This window comes from Ornithorhynchus anatinus, chromosome 5 (genome assembly GCF_004115215.2).
Source record: "Ornithorhynchus anatinus isolate Pmale09 chromosome 5, mOrnAna1.pri.v4, whole genome shotgun sequence".
Classification (NCBI taxonomy): domain Eukaryota; kingdom Metazoa; phylum Chordata; class Mammalia; order Monotremata; family Ornithorhynchidae; genus Ornithorhynchus; species Ornithorhynchus anatinus.
In genome coordinates, this window is record NC_041732.1 from 23,843,336 (window position 1) to 23,863,802 (window position 20,467).

The 20,467-nt window shown below is 42.9% G+C and overlaps 1 non-coding gene across 1 annotated transcript; it reads left to right on the forward strand.

Annotated features, from left to right (window-relative positions):
* The first annotated feature begins 1,713 nt into the window (after positions 1-1,713).
* LOC114812623 lies at positions 1,714-1,851 on the forward strand. Its single transcript, XR_003760274.1, has one exon. It is a non-coding gene; the product is annotated as a small nucleolar RNA SNORA7 (small nucleolar RNA).
* Positions 1,852-20,467: the final 18,616 nt, after the last annotated feature.

Here is a 20,467-nt window from a genome sequence, read left to right on the forward strand (position 1 = left end):
GTTGTTGACACATTTGAGTAGAGTGAGCTGTTCTTTACAGATTGAAGGGATGAAAGTTCTTCTCCTGGAAAGTTAGTTGCCTTATGGTTGTTTTGGACTGCAGAGATTCCCTGTGTGAAGCACAACTGCTGTCTTCTTGTGTCTGGGGGCTCACAAGCCTTTGCATCAGGATTTTACAGGGCTGGCTTCCAGGGAGGACAGAGGGTTTGCTCTGTTACCTTTATCTGTTGTCAAAATGAAAGCTGCAAGATCTGTAAAAAAAAATAGAACCTGGGAAGGAGGACTATAAATCTGATCAACATACAGGACAGAGGGGATAACATTAATAATAGTAGTATTTACTGAGTACGTACTATTTGCCAAACACTGTGTTAGTGCTGGGGTAGATACAAGTTAATCAAATTGATCCATATGTCACATGGGTCTCACAGTCTAAGGGACTGTGGAAGTACTTCTCTCAATAGTTAATATATTAATGAACTCCAGACCCTGCTTTCCACTTTGCACAGGAAGGATAAGGATAGATATCCCTACCTCAATGGCTCATCCATATCAATGAATCACCCATATTGCTTCACAAACCTTTCTCTTCCAGGAATCCTAGCTCTACCCTGTTTCTCTCTCCTAGTTACTTCCCATAATCCTTCATACTGGTTCTCAGAGTGCTCCAAGAAGAGGTGCTCTTTCCCTAAATAAATGAAAGGAGATGGGCCACTCTGAGGGTAGACAAGGATTTTTAGGTCAGGGTGACACTGAAAACCCACTCTTGTTCTGTCTTAATTATGGCCTCCAATCCTATCCCTGAATCTTCTGTCCTACTTCATCCCTCTCTACATATTCACATCCCTCACCACATTCCTAATTGGTGACACCTTTTCCTCTGGAGAATTTCCTAACCTGCCTCTCTAATTTTTTCCTTAAGTGGCTATTTAAGGCATCCCATTTTTTCTTCCAAGTCCAAAACATGGCTTTATCAATTTTAAAACAATGGTATTTATTGAGCATTTGCTGTCTGCAGTGCATAGGACTAAGAACTTGGGAAAGTGCAATACAAATGACTCCTGGCCCCAGGGAGCTTACAGCCTACAGGAAGAACTTAAAGCCTAAAGTCATTTAAGGGATCTGGAAAAGTCAGTGTTTGAAGGAGAGCCTTTATGGAGTATCCTCTAGACTATGATCTTGTTATGAGCAGAGAATATATCTGCTAATTCTGTTGAATTGTAGTCTCCCAAGTGCTTAGTACAGTGCTCTGCACATAGTAAGCACTCAGTAAATGCCATTGATTAATTGATCCTGGAAAGATTTCAGCCTAGCACAAAGCTGAGCTGATTACTATGAAATTTGCTTGCTTCCTTGGATCACAAAACCTCTTAAAATGTGAAATCATTGAGCCTCTCAACATCCCCGAGAAAGGGTGGGTGCCAAAGAGGACATATCAACTGACTCCCTGAGGCATCCGTAGTACTGATGGGAACTGAATTCTAGGCCTAACAGACTCAGAATAGACCTGACTCAGAATATAGCCTTGTTCACCTTGTTCATATAGCCTTGTTCACGGTCTTATTTCAGGTTGAAATTTAGTACAGATGAGTAAATAGAGTCAGGAAAACAAGTTTGAGAAGAGTATCAGAAGCCAGAAATAAATACGGAAATCCTGATCCCCAACCCCTGACACATCTTTCAAGACAAGTTCATACATCTAATAGTCTCAGATTCCTCTCAGGATCGCATCTGGAGAGTTTCCAATATTCTACCTGTCTTGACTGCAGGAGGGAGAGTCAAGCAGGGGCATACCCATTCCATGCCTAGCTTGGGCAGTAGTTAGAGAGTGGAAGGCAGTTTGCTACAAGGTAAAACTCATCTGTGCTGGGCAGCAGTGGCATGGGAAAGCATCGGGGGTGGAGACTCAAGTTTACTGCGAGGAAGAAAACCATGGTAAACCACTTCTGTATTTTTATCAAGAAAACGTTATGGATACACTACCGGAATGATTGCAGTTGGAGGTGGGGTGTTCTGGGAGAGATGTGTCCATGGAGAAGTCAGAGACAACTTGATCGCATAAGACAAGACAATAGTGTCAGATACCACCTGGATGGGCACCAGGGCCTAGAAATGCTCTGAAGATCAGTTTCTGATCCTTACCAATTTTTTTTTTTAATGGTATATGTTAAGTGCTTACTATATGCCAGGCACTGTACTAAGCACTAGGGTAGATACAAGATAATTAAGTTGGATGCAGTCCAAGTCCCATAGGGGCTCATAGTCTTAACCCCCATTTTGCAGATGAGGTAACTGGGGCACAGAGAAGTGAAGTGACTTACCCAAGGTTACCCAGCAGATAAGTGGCAGAGCCCACTTAGAACTCAGGCCAAACTTCTTTCCACTAGGCCATGCTGCTCCTCAAACTAAGGTCATGTGAGTCTGAGGACAGGGATCTTGTCAACAAGTTATACTGTACTCTCCCAAACAGTACAATACTTTGCACAAAGTAAAAGCTCAATAATATTACTGATTGATTGATGGACTCTTTATTGAGGCTTCTGCTTATTTTGTATCTTTCCTTAGTGCTTATCATAATTCTTGGTTCATAGTAAGTCCTTGATAATTATTATTCTTGTCATTATTATTATTTTTGCAGGGAATGCATCTACCAACTCCATTGTATTGCACTCTCCCAAGCATTTAATACTGTGCTCTGTACACAGTAAGTGCTCAATAAATACCATTGATAGATATTATTATCGTTATTGGTATGTTACAGAGAGCCTGGATTTTTATAACAAAGAGGTCCAACTAGTTTGTCCGAAGAGAAGAGTTCTCTTACATACTGTAGGGGCAAATCAATCTTACCCTTCAAAGACCAGGGTATAGCATATGGTAGAACAGGCACTTCTCCTCAGCCCTGACACTTACAGCCAGAAAAACTCGAGCTCCTGGTGTGCTTGAATTCAACCTCTGCTGAGCATTTAATCCTTATTTTAAAACCTGATGATTATTCAATTTGTTTTATAGTTTAACTTCGTCATCAGAGGTTAAATGGCTTCAGGTTTCTCTATTAAATGAGGCAGGTAATTAGTTCCCCAGCTCGGACTCTGAGTGAGAATGAAGAGAGGTGGGAGGATATGACCTTGTTTAAATTATCCGGGCGGTTTGAAGAAGGGACGATATTGGAAGGACTCAGGCCTTGGAGAGCTCCAAAAATAAAATGGAAAATTCAAGCGCTAGAGAGCACATGGACCCCTGACCAGATAAATGAATGACTGAGTAAATGCCAGAAATTTCCTGCCTCATAATCACCTTCTCCCCTTCCCTTCATCTCCTCTCACCCCAGAGTAGCCCAGTTCACTTCTGCTTTGGTCATTGTGTAACACTCAAATCCCCAACTGAAAGATCTGCTTTGCTAGAATAAAATGTGTCAGAAACTTTCCTCTTCACTTTCATCACCTTCACTCTCTTTGACTCTGTGGGAATGGACTATTTAATGGGATGCACCTGTCAAAATGATCCAACGGAAAAATCTGTTATGACACGACAATATCCCAGACGTTTCAGTGGTTTATGCATACCCAACTGAAAATGCAGAGTGAAATCAAGCACAAGAGAGGAAAGACTGAACAGGAGTCCATATTTTAATTTTATTTTTTAAGCCATTTGTTAAGCCTTACTATGTGCCAGGCACTCTTCTAAGTGCTGGGGTAGTTACAGGGTAATCAGGTTGGACACAGTCCATGTCCCACTTGGGGCTCAGAGTTGTAATCCCCATTTAGCAGATGAGGAAACTGAGTGACAGAGAAGTGAAGTGACTTGACCAAGGTCACACAACAAATAAGTAACAGAGCTGGGGCTAGAACCCAGGTTCTTCTGACTCCCAGGACCGGGCTCTATCCAATAGACCATGCTGCTTCTCTAGGCCATGCTGCTTCTGTTAAGCACTTACTAAGTCCCAGGCCCTGTACTAAGCACTGGGGTAAACAGAAGCTAATCATGTTCCACATGGGGCTCTCAGTCTTAATCCTCATTTTACAGCTGCAGAAACTGAGGCAGAATTTAAGTGACTTATCCAAGGTCACACAGCAGACAAGTGGTGGACCAGTATTAGAACCCAGATCTTCTGACTACCAGGCCCTTGCTCTAGCCACTAGATTATGCTGCTTCTTTCTATTATTTTGAATAGATATGGTTATGCTTGGCCTCTCGTTATTACTATTTAGCCTGAGTCTATGGCAACATCCCTTCAAGAGTTCAAAAGAGAGACTTATACCCATTTGTCTCTCCTGCTTGGATTTGTGGCCCTCACCAGCTTTAATCTATGCTATGTTATTTTTATTATTACTATTATTATCATTATTATTATGACATTTGTGGCTTTATTTATGTGTGGTTGGGATGATCAGCAGTCATTCATGTCACTGAAGCAGTGTTGCCTAATGGAAAAAGCGCGGACCTGGGAGTCTGTGGGCCTGAGTTCTAATTTGGCTCTGCTAATTGCTTGCTGTGTAGCTTTTGGCAAGTCACTTAACTTCTCTGTGCCTCAGTTTCCACAATAGTAAAATGGAGATTAAATACCTTTTCTCCCTCCTACTTAGACTGTGAACTGCATGTGGAACAGGGACTGTGTCCAAACAGGTTAACTTGTATCTATCCCAGAACCTGGAACAGTGCTTGACACATAAAAAGTGCTTAATTACCATATTGATGATGATGATGATAATAATAGTACCTCCTTCTTTGACAGGAGGAAGGGCAGGGAATGTTTACCAACTCTGCTTTAGTGTACTCTCCCAAGTGCTTAGTACAGTGGTCTGCACACAGTAAGTAATCAGTATATAACACTGATTTAAAAAAAAGACAGGCCATGTGATTAACAGAATGGCTAGTTGCCACCCAAATCACTAGAATGCCCTACTGAGACTCAGCTACCCCAGATATTCCCCAGAAGAGTAGGCTCAATGCAAGGCTCTGTTGTCAATTGGTGGGTTAGGGGAGAAGTTCTTACTTTGTAATGAACACAGAGAAGATGGGAGACTGCTCTCCCCACCTTCAAAGCCTTACTGAAGGCACATCTCCTCCAAGAGACCTTCTCTGACTAAGCCCTCATTTCCCACTCCCACTAAGCCCTCCCACTCCCTTTTATGTAGCCCTTGCTCTTGAATTTGCTCCCTTTATTTACCCCTCTCTCAGCCCCTTGACACTTATGTACATATCCATAATTTATTGATTTAGATTAATGTCTGTCTCCAGCTCTACTCTGTAAGCTTGTTTTGGGCAGGGAATGTGTCTATCAACTCTGATTTATTGTACTCTCCCAAGTCCTTAATACAGTGCTCTGCACACAGTAAACTCTCAATAAATATGATTGACTGATTTCTATAAACTCTACCTGTGCCAACCCCAGTTCTTGGAATCCCCTTCTTTACTATAAGTCTGTGAACTCCACAAGGTACCAAGCATTGAAAAAGCCAAGTCATTTTCCTAAGGTCTGACACCCTTCAAAGAGAGAAAGAAACAATTCAGTCACAGTAGGTCACTTAAGAATAAACATCTCAGGTTGCCCATTTCCTGGATTCCCCTGAAAGAAAGTCTATAAAATTACAGGACTCTGCAAGTTTGTTCCCTGCCCTTTCCCTATCTCTCCAATCCCACAGCAAGCTTAGCCTGTAAAGCTGCCAAGACAAAGCAGCTGCCAACAAGGTTAAAAAAAGGAGAAAGTCACCGCTGAAGGGGAAAAAAATGATTTCATTCAATCAACTGCTGGTCTCGTGGAACTATTTATATGTTTTTTTTTTTTTTAGTCCCTTCCTCTATCGTCTCCCCTTGTCCTCTTAGAGGCATCATGTTTGGGAACAACAAAAAGGTTTGAGCAGTGTCATTCTTAGGTTAGATCAGTGGTCCATCCAGCTCCGGCTTTCATCTCTAACAGTGACCTCAGGTGCCTGGAGAAACAGTGATTTAATGTTTTTTACTCAAATGAGAGATTTCTGAAAGAGAAGAGATATGTTGATGGTCTATGTCAAGCCAGGGAAGCAGCATGGTCTTGGATAGAGCACAGCCCTGGAGATCAGAGGACTTGGGTTCTAATCCTGGCTCTGCCACTTCTCTGCTGTGTGACCTTAGGCAAGTCACAATTTCTCTGGGCCTCAATTTCTTCATCTGCAAGTGGGGATTAAGACCATGAGCCCCATATGGGACATAGACTATGTCCAACCTGATTAGCTTGTATCTACCCCAGTGCTTAGTACAAGGCCTGACACATAGTTAGTGCTTAACTTATGTACATATCTTTAAGTTAGATATTATAAAGTAATTATTTATCATATTTATATCTGTCTTCCCCTCTACACGCTACGCCCATTGTGAGAAAGGAACGTATCTGCTAATTCTGTGTATTGAGCTCACCCAGGTGTTTAGCAAAGTGTGCACATAGTAAGCACTCAGTAAATACAGTTGATTGATTGACAAGTACTATAAAGTCACGTCTTTGGCTGTATTGCCTAGGAATCTAAGGGAATTAACCTGTTAGTGTTATATGAAAGCTTGAGTGGTATCAGCATGGGAGTATGAAATCAACATGAATTCCCAGGAAAGGGCAGTGGTTCTACTTGAAGTGACCCAAACATAACTTTTTGGGTGTGGATTCAGGTATGGGGGAGAAGACAAAAGTAACAGAAAGGAAAAGACAGGAAGTAACATGGCCTAGTGGGAAGAGCACAGGCCTGGGAGTCAGAAGACCTGGGTTCTAATACCGCCTCCTCCACTTGCCAGCTGTGTGACCTTGGTCAAATCATTTGACTTCTCTGTGCCTCAGGTACTGCAACTCTAACATGAGAGATTCAATACCTGTTCTTCCTCCTACTTAGACTCTGAGCTCCATGTGGGGCAGAGACTGTATCCACCCTGATTAACTTATATCCACCCCAGCACTTTGAACAATGCTTGACACATAATAAGCACTTAACAAGTACCATCATTATGAGTATGGTGATGGGAATAAAAAGATATAATAATAATAATGATTATGGTACTTAAGTGCTTACCATGTGCCAAGTACTGTTCTAAGCACTGGGGTAAATACAAGCTAATCAGGTTTTTCACTGTACATGTCCCACATGGAACTCACAGTTGTAATCCCCATTTTGCAGATGAGATAACTGAGACACAGAGGAGTTAAATGATTTGCCCAAGGACACACAGCAGACATGTGGCAGAGCCGGGAATAGAACTTTGGTCCTTCTGACTCCCAGGCCTGGGCTCTATCCACTAAACCACACTTCTTCTGGTCACTCCATCTTTTCTAATCATGGCCAGGTTTTGTTTTCACCCTGCTAACCCCACTCCCACTTCATGTTCCTCTCTTCTACCCCACTTGTGATTTCTAGATGCCCCTGTAGGAACATAAACTCTGGAGCAAGGCCATACCGAAGCAGCATGGCCTAGTGGCAAGAGCACGGGCTTGGGAGTCAGAGGACATGGGTTCTAATCCCAACTCTGCCACTTGTCTGCTGTGTGACCTTAGGCAAGTCATTTAACTTCTCTGTGCCTCATTAACCTCATCTGTAAAAGGGGTATTAAGACTATGAGACCCACATGGGACAACCTGACTACCTTATATCTACCCCAGTGCTTAGAACAGTGCTTGACACGTAGTAAACACTTAACAAATACCATTATTATTATTATTACTAGATCAGGCTGATGGACCATCTGATCTAGTCCACCAAGGCCAGCTGACAGTGGCAGCTGGATGCTGGGAGGGATGGGATAGCTGCCTTCCTCTACGCCCTTCAATTTCAATCAATCAATCGTATTTATCGAGCGCTTGGTAGAGTACAATGTAACAGATGCATTCCCTGCCCACGGTGAGATTACAGTCTAGAGACCTTTGAGACCTGATCGCTGAATCACCAGGGGGAACACCCTGTGTCAAAAACACAGCAGCCCAAACTAATTATAATAATAATAGTAATGGCATTTGTTAAGCGCTTACTATGTGCAAAGCACTGTTCTAAGTGCTGGGGAGGATACAAGGTGATCAGGTTGTCCCAAGTGGGGCTCACAGTTTTAAACCCCATTTTACTAATGAGGTAACTGAGGCACAGAGAAGTTAAGTGACTTGCCCAAAGTCACATAGCGGACAATTGGCAGATCTGGGATTAGAACCCGTGACCTCTGACTCCCAAGCCCCTGCTCTTTCCAATGAGCCACGCTGCTTCTCAACTGTCCTCTCAACTGTCCTCTCTGGCTTCTAGACTTAAGCTCCCTGTGGGTAGGGAACATGTCTACCAACTCTATTGTAGTCTCCCAAGTGCTTAGCACAGTGCTCTGCACACTCAATAAGTGCCACTGATTGATTGATCGATGGGCAAACTGTGCAGAGACCAAAGGCCAAATACCCCCACGTGGCCCAGTTATGCTGTGCTGACATCTTAAGCTTGTCCCTCCAGCACAAGCCTCAGGAGAAACTCAGGGACAGAATCTTAACACACGGACTACCCCCATCCTGGTGGTTAAGGATTTTCTTCTGTTTTAAAGACACTTATTGTCTCTCTGATAAACTGGAGAAGGTGACAGATTTCCAGAATAGAGGCTATGTCCACAGAAGAACTCCTCTCTGCTAAGCAGCAGGATTCCGGCTTTGATGACTTTACCTGTCAAGCCAGTCAGATGGAATAAGTTGTTTGGAGATATTTTTAGAAGCATAATCCCGTGGGGAGAGTGAAGAGGAAGATCCAGATTTGCACTTGTCTCCAACGCATGAAGTTTAACCTATTGAAGGCACCTCCTGCCCTTAGTACTGATGAATGGACCGAGAATCGATCATGTCAAAGGCGTATCTTATGGCTATGTCAACAAGGACTCTCACCAGGAAGTTGGATTAAGAGTCAGGACTAATAAACACAAACAGCCAATAATTGTCCTTGACATTTCTGAGAGCCACGGTTCTCAAATGTTTAATGTGGCTCTCTTGGGGCAAATATTATCATTCAGACTACTGGCTCTTTCAAACAAACCTCATAACTGACCTTTTGCTATTGAATCTACCACCTCTAACCTATACCGAACAATCAATAGAATTTTTTGAGTACCTTGTGCAGGCAGAAGAACGGGCAGGGTCTGATTATCCGGCATCCAGCAGAATGTTTAGAATGGTGTTTGACACATTGTAAGCACTCAACAAATGCCACAATTATTAGCACACTGTGAAAGAAGTAAGCTTGAGGAGTTTACAATCTAATGAAGGGAAAAGGAGGATCCATTAGTAGAATGCAATGGAAGAAGCAGGAAAAGTATAGGTACAATCGATAATAATGATTGTGATTTTTTTTAAGTGCTAACTTTGTTCCAACCAATGAGTTAAGTGTTAGGGACACAGTCTCTGTCCCAAGTGAAGTTTACAATCTAGGAGAGAGAATAGATGTTTAATCCCGTTCAATAAATCAATCAATTGTATACATTGAGCATTTACTGTGTGCAGGGCACAGAAATAAGTGCTTAGGAGAGTACAGTATAGCAATATAACACATATTCCCTATCCACAGTGATCTTACAGTTTAGAGAGGTGGAGACAGATATCAATACAAATAAATAAATTACAGATATACACATATGTGTTGTTGAGCTGGGAGCGGGGATGAATAAAGGGAACAAGCCAGGGTGACACAGAAGGGAGTGAAAGACAAGGAAAAGAGGGCTTAGTCAGGGAAAGCCTCTTAGGGGAGATGTGCCTTCAATAAGGCTTTGAAGAGGGAGAGAGTATTGTCTGTCAGATATGAAGAGAGAGGGCATTCCACGTCTGAGGCAGTATATGGGTAAGAGGTTGGTGGCAAGATAAATGAGATCAAGGTACAGTGCGTAAATTAGCATTAGGGGAGTGTGTAGACTGGGTTGCAGTAGGAGAGCTGCAAGGTGAGGAAGGAGGGGGCAAGTCGATTGAATGCTTTAAAGCCGATGGCAAGAAGTTTCTGTTTGAAGTGGAGGTGGATGAGCAACCACTGGTGGTTCTTGAGGAGTGGAGAAACAAGGCCTGAATCTCCATTTTAAAGATAAGAAAATTGAGGCACCAAGAAATTAAGTGATTTGTCCAAGGTCACACTACAGGCAATTTAAAGTACTGGGACTAGAACTAAGGTTCTGTCACTCAGGCCTGTGAGCCCGTTGTTGGGTAGGGATTGTCTCTATCTGTTGCCGAATTGTATTTTCCAAGCACTTAGTACACTGCTTTGCACACAGGGAGTGCTCAATAAATATGACTGACTGACTGACTGACTGAATGAATGAATGAATGAATGAATGAATCTTTCCACTAGGCCAAGGTGCTTCCCCAACTAAACTGCAAACTCCTTGTGGGTAGGGAACTTGTCTACCAACTCTGTTGTATTGTACTTTCCCAAGTGCCTAATACAATGATTTGCACACAGTAAATGCTCAATAGATATCAGATTGATAACCGCAAGGACATGGAAAAATGAATAAATTAATTATGAACAAATAATGAAATTGAAATTGAAATGTGATTAAGTGCTAAGTGTAGCTGTTGCATGTCTGAAGTGCTGAAAATTAGTTGGAGTATATCTCACATCTTTCCTCACACCTAGAACACCTGATTAACCTTGTCAATTCATATTCCTCCCCTCTGTTAAAGCCCTTTCAAAATCCACTTTCATCAGAAAAATTATCTGATTAATGCTGCCATGCCATTCCTTAATTTATCTCCATCCTGCAATTCCTTGAACCTCCTCAACAATCTTATGTACTCATCTGTTTATTAGTTATTTATTTATGGTTCCACTTGAGTTAGTCATTTGTGTCTACTCGCACACACTCAGCTATTGTATATTCTTCCATATTTGTCCCCTTGTCTCCACATTAGATTATAAACTGTGTAAGAGCAGGAATCATGAGTTTTTCTTCTTTGGAACATTCCCAAGTGGCTAATATAGCACACTTCATTCAAAAGGCAATCAATATATATTGTTGATATAGATTGATCATACCCATTTTGCAAATGGGAAAACGGAGGTAGCAAATAATAATAATAACAATAATAATTGTGGCATTTGTTAAGCACCCATTATGTGTCTAGCACTGTTCTAAACACTGGGGTAGATACAGATAATCACTTCAAGTGTCTTAAGTCAAGGGCTTCACTGATTCCTAAGTTGGAATTGGCTGTGTTCAGAGGAGAAACAGATCTCCTGTGCTCCCTTGTACTTAGATTTTTTGCCCCATGTGGGTCAAGGACTGTAGCTAGTCCAGTTAGATAGTATCTACCTCAGAGCTTAGAACAATGTATGACACACACTAAGTGCTTAACAAAAACCATAAAAAGTAGCCTTTCCAGCCGAAGCAGCGGACAGTAGCCTTTCGAAGCCTCTCTGATTAGTAGTCAAAGCCAATCCACACTGTCCTTCATGGCAGTGCTTCCGGTAACTGTGGCAGAATAGCAGGCTGGATAGATCCTGGATCTGATTCAGTGCTCCTCTTCCTGATTTCCATTTGATTCCATTTAGGCAGGAATGAAAGTCTTCCCAAAATCTCTCTTGGATGGACCACCTGTAATTGAAGCTCTCTTTCAAAGTCCAACAAAATCAATCTCCAGACACTCCTGCCTCTCTGCCTTGCTCCAGTTCCAGGGTTCAACAAAGATATGTAACAGGTGAACTATTGAAAGTCCTTTCTTGTCCGCTATGGCTCCCCTGCTTTCATTCGAACCTCTAAAATTTAATCTTTAGGAAAGAGGCACTCTTCAGTCCTTCATCCACCTTCCCTCACACTTCTGTGTGGCTGGGTCTCTAGGTCACCCTGTTGACGGAGAAGGAGGGTGGGAAGGAAAGAAAAAGAGAGACTATAATGGAGAGGGAGAGAAGAAGAGAGAATGAGAAAAAGAGGGGATAGAAATTTGTCTCCTTCTTAGGAATTTTGTCCAAAAAGCATTACTTTCCTGTGACATTGACATTTTTCTCATTACATTATCACTACTCCGTTTGATATTCTTGACATTTATGGTTTCAACAACAGAAGCACTTTCCAGCGATGCTTCCCAAATATAGTATTTTTCTGACCTGACCTTTCTTACTGTAAGACAGGAGGAGTTAAACTCACCATGTACCAGTGCTCTGGGACCAGAGGGTGTGTGTATGTGTGCATATGTGTGTATGTTAGTGTGTGGTGACTATTGTAAACTTCCTATGCCTCTCTGCTCCTCTTAGAGAGGGGGAAAAAGGGATACCTAGTAGTGAGGAGGGGGAAATGAAACAATAGAAGCCCCTGGAGCAGGAGGGGAGGAGTTAGCCCTGGAAAGAAATAAGAGAGAGAAGGCTCTCTGGCTGCAAACACCCAGGGATTGCCCCAAGCGACTGAGCAGAGCTGATTTTCGGGTCAGGAGAAGCAGGCCATGGCCCAGACTGCACTTTGGCGGAGCCCACATCCACCAGCGGGAGAGATGGATGGTGCCCGGCCCAGAGGCATTTTGTGAGGGTGGGGGTCTAAGAAGAGCAACACATTGTACTTGTACTCTGCCCTCTCCTCTGCCCAATGAAATTATTTCTCCATCCTTACTGACTCACATGCCCATTGCCCTCACCAATTGTTTCAGACATTTCACTCCCTCCTCAAACTTCCTGCACCCCTTTCCTCTCCCATCCCTTACCCCTAACGAGCTGGCCACCTACTTTATTGAGGAAATAGACACTATCAGGTGTGAGCATCCTAAAACTTCCTCTGCCTCTTCCCAGTCCCTCCTCATTCCTGCCCCTTCTTGAACTCTCCCATCTTTCCCAGTATTTCTTTATCAGATATCTAGAGGAGATCATCTGTCTTCTCTCAAAATCCACCTCCATATCGGACTCCATTCCTTTGTAACTTATAAAAAGACTTTCCCCTCCCTTTTTCATTCATTCAATAGTATTTATTGAGCACTTACTATGTGCAGAGCACTGTACTAAGCGCTTGGAATATACTTTTCCATCCCTAACTGCCATCTTGAACTGTTTGCTCTACAATGGTTTCTTCCCCACTGCTTTCAAACATCCCCCTGTCTCCCCTAACCTAAAAAAATATTCCCTTGACTTCACAGCTCCCTCTAGTCATCGCCCCATTTCCCTCTTACCATTCTTCTCCAAAGAAGAAGCAGTGTGGCTCAGTGGAAAGAGCATGGGCTTGGGAGCCAGAGGTCATGAGTTCTAATCCCAGCTCTGCTACTTGTCAGCTATGTGACTTTGGGAAAGTCACTTAGCTTCTCTGTACCTCAGTTACTTCATCTGTAAAATGGGGATTAAGACTGTGAGCCCCACGTGGAACAACCTGAATACCTAGTATCTACCCCAGCACTTGGCACTTAGTAAGCACTTAACAAATATCATTAAAAAATAAAAGTCCTGGTGCAAATTGCCTACACCTGCTGTCTCAAATCCCTCTCCTTCAAATCTCTCCTTGAACCCCTCCAATCTGGCTTCCTTCCCCTTCAGTCCACAGAAGCCTCCCTCTCAAAGATCACCAGTGAACTCCTTCTCAACAAATCCAACAGCCTCTACTCCATCCTACTCCTCCTTGACCTCGCAGGTGCCTTCAACACTGTCTACCACAGCAATGGAGGCAGCTTGAGAAGTGGGGGTTGGAACCAGTGGACTCTTCTAATCACTGTGCAGTCCTCATCACTCCCCACAAGAGCCCCAGCATGGAATGCCAGAGTTCCCAGCACCACCAGGTCCCTGCTCCTGCACTGGGGGACTGACTGGTATTCTAAGAGAATCTAAGCAAGTTGGTAATTTCACAATTTAAGTATGCAGTGACTCTGAATTATGCAGCAATATTAAAGTTTTTTCTACTACAAAGTAGTAGGTATGCCCTTGGAGAACACCATGTGGTGGGAAAATGGTGTTAGAGCAGTTATAATGGTGGTATCTGATAAGCACATTCTATGGGCCAAGCACTGTACTAAGCACTAGGGCCAATATAAGATAAATGGGTTGGACACAGCTCCTGTCCACTGTGGGGCTCACAGTCTTAGGGAAAACAGGTTTTGCTTCTTCATTTTACAGATGAGTTCCAGAGAAGTTAATAATAATGTTGGTATTTGTTAAGCACTTACTATGTGCAGAGCACTGTTCTAAGCGCTGGGGTAGACATAAGGGAATCAGGTTGTCCTATGGGGGGCTCACAGTCTTAATCCCCATTTTACAGATGAGGTAACTGAGGCACAGAGAAGTTAAGTGACTTGCCCAAAGTCACACAGCTGACAAGTGGCAGAGCCGGGATTCAAACCTATGATCTCCGACTCCAAAGCCCGTGCTCTTTCCACTGAGCCATGCTGCTTTAAGTGACTTGCCTGAGTTCACCAAGCAGACAAATGGCCGAATGTCCTCTAACTCCCAAGCCTGTTTTCTTTCTACTAGGCCATGCTGCTTTGATCCAGTGTAGTTCAATATAGTAACTATCAATTTATTTATTTGTGTGTTTATTTTTATAGTACTTATTAAAAGTAAACTTTATGCCAGAAACTGTCATAAGGGCTGGGGCTGATACAGGCTGATACAGTGACGTTCACACTCTAAATCAAATGGAGGAGGATTTAATTCCCGTTTTATAGATGAGGTAACTGAGGCCCAGAGGAATTAAGTGATTTGCCCAAGTTCACACAGCAGACGAGTAAGCAGTAGAGCTGGGATTAGAACACAGGTCATCTGACTCCCAGGCCTGTGCTCTTTCCACTAGACCACATGGTTTTTAATTAGAAATCAGATCAGGGAATTGGCAAGAGGATCAGGGGAGAGGAAAGTTGGATGAGACCACCAGGGCTTACTTTTTAGAAAAAAAGTCCTTATGTCCAGTACTAGCAGAATGCTTGACACCCATGCCAGTCATTGTTCTTTTAGTCTATTAAGTAGGTAAAGTTTCAGTGACAGGAGGAAGTACAGAATGGTAAAGTAAGGCTGAGACAGGCTGGGAAGCAGAAAAAGCGGAATCACACCTTGACCAATGCTGAGCACAACCTTATTGAAACCATATCTCCTCCAAGATGCCCTTTCTAACTAAGTCCTCATGTGCATTTGGATTTGCTCCCTTTATTTACCCCTCCCTTAGCCCCACAGCCCTTATGTACTTATCTATAACTTATTTATGTTAACGTCTGTTTCCCCTCTAGACTTAAACTCATTGTGGGTTGGGAATGTGTCTACCGACTCTGTTATATGGTACTGTCCTAAGTGCTTATTACAGTGCTCTCCACACAGTAAGTCTCAATAAATATGATTGATTGATTAAAAACACATTTGCACAACTATTTCTTCCCCTACCCAGAACAGAAATCATGATTTCTAATACCTCCATGGAAGTGCAAACCAACAATGTCATGAAAACACCTGTGACAGCTGAAATTACTCTGGCACCATATATTATCATAATAAAATTAATCTGAAGGGACATCTTAATAATTTAGTTCTGTAACAAAGGTTAGACTTTCACAGCACACCAATCTTTACAGATACCTTTACAACATGAAATATCACATGAGTCTTTACAACATACCCCATCACTTAGTTCAGTGCCTGAAATATAGTAAGCACATAACAGATAATGACAACAAAAAACATACAAATGTTTCCATATCTAAAGTGTAGATTGTGCTTTCTGAGCGGCTGTGGCAAACCCTGACTTGGCAGGGCTATGAACTGCCATTTCCAGAGGTGCCAGGGTTTGACCCCGACACAAATATAAGCTCTCCTGGCTCCATCAGAGTGATCAGAATCTTTCAAAGTGGACTATTTTTAGAAGCACTTTATTTCCCAGATTGTGACCACTTTGAAAATCTGACCCCTGAAAGCAGAAAAATTAATCTTTCAGAGAAGGGTAAATGAATGATTTAAAAATGGGAAAGTGAGTGGAGAGGCAGGTGGACAGGACAACAGGATGGGACATTTTGTCGAGTGAATGCTCTTCTCCCAGAGAAGAGGACATCATTAAATCCCACTGGGCTTGTGTTCTGGGTTTTGATCTTTTGATTCAGAAAATCTGACTTTGCAGACCCAGCTCATTTTGATGGTACAAGAGAAAGGGGAGGAAAGTGAGGACTCTATTGTTAGGATGTATATCAGCAGGCATCAGCAGAAAAATAGACCCTTTTGGTACATGACAGATGAGGGCCATTTGAAAATCTTCGCCCTTGTATCTCCCAGAACCCTGTGCTATTTCTACGCCTCCCAGCCGTTAAATGATCCTGGCCACTGCAACATTTCATCAAGAAAAACATTTTCTTTACCTGGGCCTAGTTGAAATTTCCTGGTATCTGAGAGTGGGCTTGTTAAGCTTTTTCTTTGCTCTGTCTCGAAGGAAGGGTTTCCCCACTCGAATTTCCTCTCCTGCATATTTAGAAAGGTCTGGTGGCCATTGCTAAGCAACCTAGCATCATAAATATTCCATTGGTTTGAGAATGTGCATGCTTGTCTTGAAAATCTAACCTTCCTCTCTCCTTGTTCTTCAGATCTTCTTTACAAAGATCCAGCATCATTTCAATAGGTACAGAAAGGCATCAATGAAAGGGTCTTTCAAGCATTAGCGAACCCCAGCTGAACCCCCCACACCCCAGTGATTCTGAAAAGAGATCCCAATAACATTCACAAGGCTTCAAGACAACAGGGAAACCCACATTTGATTCTTCACATATGCTACTTAAGTCCTGTGTGCCTGAACATTTGGAAACTCGCAACTTCCTAAAACACTTATGCACATACCTTACATACCTTAATACTGAAGCACTACAAAGCAGAGTGGTTTAGTGAAAAGAGCCCAGTCCTGGGAGTCAGAGGACCTGGGTTCTTATCTCAGCTCTGCCACTTGTCTGCTGGGTGACCTGGGTCATTGCTGGGCTTCAGTTACCTCATCTGTAAGATGGGGATTAAGACTATTAGCCCTATATGGAACATGGACTGTATCCAACCTGAGTAGCTTGTAACACCCCAGTGCTTAGACTAGCTCCTGACATATAGTAAGCTCTTAGTAAATACCTTTAATAAAAACTCCACTAACTCATTTGCATATCCCCTTTTCCTTTTCTTGTCCTAGCTCTAATTTATTTTATTCATTCATTCAGTCATGTTTATTGAGTGCTTACCCTGTGCGAGCACTGTACTAAAAGCTTGGGAGAGTACAATACAACAATAAACAGATACATTCTCTGCCCACAACAAGCTTACAATCTTGAGGGAGGGAGACAGACATTAATATAAAAAAAAATTACTGATAGGTACTGTGGGGCTGGGAGGGGGTGAAGAACAGAGGGAGCAAGTTAGGGTGACATAGAAGGGAGTGGGAGGAGAGGAAAGACGGAAGGCCTCCTGGAAGAGATGTGCCTTCAATAAGCCTTTTAAATGGAGGATTGTAACTGTTGGGAGTTTGAGGAGAGAGGGCATTCCAGGCCAGTGGCAAGATGGAGGAGAGGGGTCAGCAGTGAGATAGGTGAGACAGATGCAAAGTGAGACGATTAGCATTGGAGGAGCAAAGCTTGTGAGCTGGGTTGTATTAGGAAAGTAGCAAGGTGAAGTAGGAGGGGGCAAGGTGATGCAGTGCTTTAAAGCCAACCATGAGGAGTTTCTGTTTCATGTGGAGTTGGATGGGCAGCCACTGGAATTTTTTGAGGAGTGGGGTGATATGTCCTGAACTTCTTTGTAGAAAAATGATCTGGGCAGCCTAGTCAAGTAGTGTCTGACTCCCCTCTTGATAGCAGGAAGATTATGTCTACTAACACTATTGTACTCTCCTCAGTGCTGAGTACAGTGGTCTGCACATAACAAATGCTTGATAAATATTGTTGATAGAATCATCGATTTTTCTTTTGTGGGAAAAAAGTTCCAGTAGCTCTATCCATGGAGGAGGTAGGTGCTCAGTGAATGTCAACAGCCACAGCAGGAGAGGTAACTCTGAAGCAGTGGGGGTGGTGAGGAAGGATGGGGAGGATGCTTAAAGAGCAACCCTGACCTTATCTGCAATAAACAGCCTTTCAGAATCCCCTTCCCCATTTCAGCCACTCCCAGCTCCCAACTCCAGGACCAACATCTCCAAACCCATTTTTTTCTTTCTTCCTCCTTCTCCCTAGAAAATAGAAGCAACATGGCCTAGTGGGAAGAGCACAGATCTTGGAGTCAGAGGACCAGGATTTTAATCCCAGCTCCACCACTTGTTTGCTGTGTGACCTAGGACAAGTCATTTAACTTATCCACCTCTGTATCAAACAAAAATTCCTTACTATTGCCTTTTAAGCTCTCCATCACTTTGCCCCCTCCTACCTCACCTCCCTTTCATCCATTCATTCATTCAATTGTATTTATTGAGCGCTTACTGTGTGCAGAGCACTGTACTAAGCATTTGGAATGTACAATTCGGCAACAGATAGAGACAATCCCTGCCCAACAGTGGGCTCACAACCTAAAAGGGGGAGACAGACAACAGAACAAAACAAGTAGTCAGTCCCTTCTCTCCTTCTACATCCCAGCCCTCACACTCCACTCCTCTGGTGCTAACCTTCTTACTGTGCCTCGATCTCACTTGTCTCACAGACGTCCCCTGGGCCACATCCTACCTCTGGCCTGGAATGCCCTCCCTCTTCAATTCTGCCATACAATCACTTTACCGCCCTTCAGAGCCCTACTGAAGGCTCACCTCTTCCTAGAGGTCTTCCCAGATTAGGCTTCATTTTCATCAGCTCCCCCTTCCTTCCGCATCACTTCATCTCACTCCCTTTGCTCTTCCTCCCTTCTATCCCCCTCCACAGCACTTATGTATATAGCATATATTTATAATTCTATTTATTTATATTGATGCCTGTTCACTTGCATTGATGTCTGTCTCCCCCACTCAAGACTGAGCTCCCTGTGGGCAGGAATTGCCTCTCTTTATTGCTGTATTGTATTTTCCAAGTGTTTGGTACAGTGTTCTACATAGAGTAAGTGCTAAATAAATATGATTGAATGAATGAATGAATAAATCTGTGCCTCAGTTTCCTCATTTTAAAAATAGGGATAAATATCAGTTCTCCTCTCACTTAGCCTCTGAGCCCCATGGTAGACGGGGATTGTATCTGGCTTGATTATCTTGTAGATACCTCTGCACTTAGTACAGTGCTTGCCATATAACCAACACTTAAAAAGCACAGTAATTATTAATATCATTACTGTAATAATAATAATTAAAAAGATGCACTGTGTATTGGGTACACATGGCCTCAGGATAATGGCTGTGGTGACTTGTTTTGGGCTTTGTCCCTTTTCTATGTTTCACCACTGTACCATAGTACCCAGTGAGAGACCCTGACTGATCAGCTCAATACCTTGCCTACTCTCCCCTTTTCCAGGCATTCTTTGCCTTTTTGGAGGCAAAGACAGTTAAGTAATAATAATAATAATAATAATAATGAGGCATAGAGAAGTGAAGTGACCTGCCCAAAGTCACCCAGCTGACAAGCGGCAGAGCCAGGATTCAAACCCACAACCTCCAACTCCCAAGCCTGGGCTCTTGCCATCTGCTGAGGAGGGTTGCCCAAGGAAAGAGGCTTGAGTCCCATCCCAGTAGCCCTTCATGCCAGGTGAAATCTCCAAATCTGAGGTATCCTGGCTATCCTAAAGCTTAAAAGGATGAAAGCCAGTTCCCTGGAATAACTTCCACTTGGCTGAAGGGATTTCAATCTGGAAGATTTTTCTAACCCAAGGTAAAGACAGCTCCCATTTATTCTCTGAGAGCTTTAGTTGGGTGTTTAATTGAGATAATTTGAATATTGAACCATTACTCTAGTACTTTCCCCACCGGTGGATTCAATTTAAGGGAATTATTCAGTTGTGTGATACTTCAGTGTTTGAGCCACCCAATTCTTACTAAACAGGCATAGATTTTGTGCTCAAGACAACCTCCCTACCTCTGTCAATTTCTTAGGACATTCTCGCTTCTCATAATGCTTTCTCCCCCACTTTTTGCCCATTTATGCTCCTTCTAAACTCTACTACAAGCTCACCACCTCTAAGAAATCTTCCCAGATCAACTCCAAGTGATAGCAGTCCTAAAACTCACTCTTGAAATTCCGTGTCCTCATGCGTGTGAACCCATAGATGCCTGCTTCCTGTTATGTATGTGTATTTGTGTTTGTTCCTTTTTATTTAAATACCCCTAGGTGAAAAGACTCTGTCCTTTTCTTCCTTTATTCTTCCCACAATTCCTAGTAGGAGAAAGACTTGCCATTCATGACTTTTGGTTCTCGCAAAGTGTTCATCCATGGTGATATTTGGGGCCATCTGTTTTCCCATTCTTGGCCCAAACAAACTCCCAGCCTAGAAAGATAAGGTTTCCCCACCACATCTGGAGCTATGCCTCCCTTTCTCTGCCATGATATATGACATATATCTAGCTGTTGTCACCACAGTTCAGAGTCCCTTTGTGAGACTTTCAATCGGAAGAAGCAGAGAGGTGGAAAGCCTGGCTTTGGTGTGTG